Raw genomic sequence first — 4866 nt, forward strand, 5'->3', positions numbered from 1 at the left:
TTCACCACATCAACATGACTCATCACTCAAACTGGTCATTTTCTTCATCTGACTCCACAAGTTCAAAGTCAGGCTGTGGATCATGGGCTTGTTTTTGGTTGCTGCAGGTCTGCAACCTACACATGTCTGTACAGAACAGTCCATTTGACAGGCACGTGCAATCTGGCAGTTTGCACGAACGCACACATTTGCATGATAGCAGCTCCAAGACCACATCTGGTGCAGGTGGAGAACGCATCCAGTGAATGACCAGCTTGCCATAGTTGTCAGTCCATCCATGCAGAGTAGAGCTTGGCACCACAGGAGAAGCTTGTAGACAGCAGTTCCAGATTGCTGCCTGATAGTTTGCATGTAAAGACAGTCTCTACATGGTGGCAGCTGACTAGACTCAATTTCTCCCCTTTTGGTGCAGAACAGCTGATGGCGCAGTTCATTTACTTCACCTGTGCTGCTATTAGCTACGTACATGCAACAGGTAAACTGCTCAATTTTCTGGAATAGATTGTCAGTTACATCTGAAAGTCACTTGGTAGGAGGGGTCCTTTCTTAACATCTTTAGGGCTTCCCTCGACCGTTGAATGCACTGACCGTGTCACAGCCTGTGAAGTTTAGTGATGTCTAGAAAACGTATGCGGTTCTGTGTCCCACATTTCTGATAGATGGGACAGATGATGTCTTTCTGGAAGGCAAGACAGAGAACCATAACATCAGTATCTTCAGCTGTGATTACAACTGCCTTTGAGCCTGCATTAGATGCATGCAACGCATGCAGGAGCAAACGTGTATCAGCTTCCTCATGCGTTAAGTGCAACTCTGCTACTTTCTCATACTTCTCCTTTGTCAGCTTGTAACAGGTTTTCTCACAGGTCATGTACAGGACTTTGCCATGCAGCAATTCCCTGTACTGTGGGTGTTTCCACTCATCCACCAGAAATTTGATCAGACTGCTCTTATTGGAGGAACTACAAAGGAATTTCCGCCACTGCCTTACATATTGTCCACCTACAAGGTTTTTGTGCTTGAGAGTGGTGTCTGCGCCCCGGTTGACTCGTTCAGCATCTTTAATAGAAATCTGGTGATAGACATCGAAAACAACATCAATTCTCTCACTTTGTGTGCCTTCCTGGAGGACCCGCATCAAAACTGACTTTGCCACCTGTGTAAAGGTTCTGTTGTCGCCACTCAGTTTTTGAACAAGGCTCATCCCACCAATGATGCAGGTAGATGGGGTTGGGATGTGTTCTGCTGGAGACACATTCCTTTCAAGTTCTCTAGCAAATGCAGCATTGTTGGTTTTTCGTAAAGTCCCATCAGCATTTGCCAATGCCCATGGCAATGGGGCAAGTGGGTGAGCAAGAACATCCCTCATATTAACCTTCCTGTTTTCAGCCACAAGGATCATGTGACTGGACAGGTTTCTATCAGCCTTTAGAACAACATCCTGACCTTTCTTCCCATGAGATATTTTTGTGTTGATATTGGAGAATGTTTTCAGGCCTTGTTTGGTCATCTTGTCAAAGAATTTAAAAGATGGTGGGTCCTCTTCTAGCCTTGTTTGTCTGAATACCTGGTAGGCCTCTTCGCCTATCTCAGGGTCTCTCAAGAGATCCCTGGTCACATCAGGTGGAGCAATGGAGCCAGTGGAGAGGCTAACCAGATCAATGCCATTGGGGGCCATAGGATTGAGCCAGTTATTCTCCATAAGGTCAATGAGAGACTTGTCACACCCTCTTCATCTCTTTTGATTCTTGGACCCTGTAGATCTGGATGGGACAGCTTGGAACTGCCTTGACCTATCAAGTCTCTCAGCTGTCTGAGGAACACACAGGGATGGATTACTGCACGGGCCTACCGGGCCCAGGCCCAGGGGCCCAAGGGGTCAGGGGGCCCTGAAGGACCCCCAACCCCCCCTCCCACATATGCGACAATTAGTGGGGGGCCCTTAATACATCTGGGCCTAGGGGCCCGAAAGTTCATAATCCGCCCATGGGAACACACTTCTGTACTCGGCTGTTAGGTAATATTTGGTCACAGCTCCTGACTTCAAGCTGAATCCCTTTGTCCCCCCAGCTGTCTGGGTGTCTTTGTTCATCGTTTCTTCTATGGCTTGGTCAACAGGAAATTGGCCAAAGGGATTGGTGGAGCCCATTTGAACTGAGAAACCACCTTCCATGAATACTTTGTAAACATCTGGGTGTGTGAAGGGCAGTTGCGACATTTGGGCGTAGTAGTAGGGAAGGCAGCGTGCATAATTGATTCTGTCATATGCAAAGCACCAAGGAATCATTGCTCGAATGCTTGCCAGGTGAAGAATCCAGTCTCCCTCTCTAGATGCTCGAATAAGCCCCAATAAGATTTCAACCATGTCCAAATAGGACATCCAGAAGGCAGAGAGACTGAGAAACTCACAGTAGACTTCAAAAAGCTCCATGATGCGTGCACAAGAGACTGCACAGGTAGGATTTAAAGTGTGACGTCTGTGCTTGGAAGCACACGTTTCATGTTCATGCTATTCATGTTACCAGACTAACTAGCGTTTGCTAAGCATATGCCGATTGAAACAGCCTATATTCCATTCAGATAGCTAGGTGGCTACCATGCTCATACTGCACTTTTAATGGCAAACTGCAAACAGAAATGTCACACTAGCAACAACTCATTACATGATTCCATTTCCTAACAATGAAGACTCCTTGTAATAACTTAATATTGTGCTGTCAATGTGGTGCAAACAAAGGCTAGAGTTGGATCAGCCTTATCCTTTGTGAGCAACAGCTGGCAAAAGGACGTTATGAGAACCGTTTAGACTCTCTTAAAGTGACAATGCGACATTTAACAATACTTCAAGTTCAAATCGGCAGAATTTCTTAAAAAATAATAATATGTAATACATTATTGGCCTTTTGATTTACTTTAGTTGTTTGTGTTTTCTTTGGGGGGTGGGGTAGGGGGGGCGCCAATTTGTTGTTGCATACCCCTCAAAAAATGGGTAGCTGCGCCCCTGGTGAGATCTCTTCCCTGAGGCTGTAAATTATCTTTAATGTTTCATCCAGGTGAACTGTGTCGTTCAGGTGATTATCTTCCAACCAGGACAGGAAACCTTTCCATGCCAGCCGCATGAGAGCCTCATACAGAAGCTTGTGCAATCGTACTGCCCTGTTGTACTTGCGGCCATCTATAACACCAGCAACAGAACCTTCTGCTACAACACCAGATTCAATGCAGAGGTCTCAGAGTCCAGCATCTTGAAAACGCTTTCCTATTATTCCCAGCATTGTGCAGATGGTGTGGAATACCCCAAGCCTAAAAATTATGTGTTGGAACTCACCGTGTTTCCATGTCATCTCAACAGCCTTTGCATAAAGGGCTTGGTCAAAGACACAAACAATCTTTTTCAGGCCTAACTGTTGCATGATGCTCAATGACTGGTTAAGCACCTCATTGACAGTAGCCATTTGTGTTGCTGGAGCATTGATGGTAGACAGGTAGCCTACATTGTTGGGGATAACCATCATTTCGTCACGAGTCAGGATATTGAAGCCTGTCCAGCTGCTGACTGACTGTCCTTCTTGGAGTGACAAGCGTGCAAGAATCCAAATAATGTTCTTTTTTCTGGCAACCTGAGTATTGGCAGCAGCATTTACATCTGCACATTTGCTTTGTGGTGGTCCCACTCGTTGTCCAGCATTGTAAGTAGGCAACATTTGTGCAGGAGCACTGATGCTCCGTTGCTTTGTTTTGACAACAGTGGACATGGATTGAACAGGAACTTGGTCGAATTTATTTGATTGCAGTAGTGCAATCAAACGATAAATCAGACGCCATATTACTTTTTTTAAACGGGCAATTGTTTGGAGACCTTTGGGGAGTAGGGGTCCTCCTTCTTTCAGGAGGAAGAACAACACCTCAGAAGGACAATGAAAGTTACAAGGTGAGTTTTCTCTCTTCATGTTTTCAAAAAAATCAAGGATATCCGGCACTCCTGTTTCAGTTCCCTTTTGCATTGTCTTTTGGTGTGATGCATTTTACGCAAAAATGCCCAAATAAAATTACTTTTTAGTCAATATTACCTTTAAAACCTTTAACCTTTAAATTACCTGTAAAAGGCAGAATGTCCAAAGTTTTGAGATCATTTCAAACTTAGAAAAGAAGACAAGGTGCCATGTGTTTACTGCAAAGCAGAACTGGAGTAGGCTACCACAACGGCACGTCAACGATAATTCAACGTCTGAGCTGAAAGCATCCAGTTAACACCAGCTCACCAAGCGTAGCCAACACAAGGCAACGAGAAGGCACAAGAAGCTGATTTAATGTAGGCCTATTATCTAGTTAGAATGTACCGTATTTGTAGTGGCTGTAACCTAATGTCGTCATATATGGTTATGGTTATGGTTATGGTATTTAGCAGAAGCTTTTGTCCAAAGCGACAAATAACAACAATAGAATTGTTCAATTTAACAGTAAACAATAAAAGTTGGTAAGACTACACCAAGGAGAACGGCAGTAATAAACAACAATGCCAATTCAATCAATAGCCTAATGAAAATAAATAAATAGGTATACAAACCAAATGCTTAATAAACTCTTGAATGACCGAAAACTATCACAGGAACGGAGAGTACTGGGCAACTCATTCCACCAACAAGGAACCACTGAGGAAAAGAGTCTTGAATTTGACCTAGCGTTTATGGCTGGTCGACACAACAGACGCTCATCAGAAGACCACAGTGGGCGGTTAGGGATGTACATCTTGATCATTGAATTAAGATAGCAGGGAGCAGATCCAGTCAGTGTCCTATAGGCCAAAGTGAGAGATTTACTAGTGAGAGAAATTTTATTCTGGCCACTATAGGGACCCAGAGTAAC

The sequence above is a fragment of the Alosa sapidissima genome, chromosome 14 (genome assembly GCF_018492685.1).
Source record: "Alosa sapidissima isolate fAloSap1 chromosome 14, fAloSap1.pri, whole genome shotgun sequence".
NCBI classification, from domain to species: domain Eukaryota; kingdom Metazoa; phylum Chordata; class Actinopteri; order Clupeiformes; family Clupeidae; genus Alosa; species Alosa sapidissima.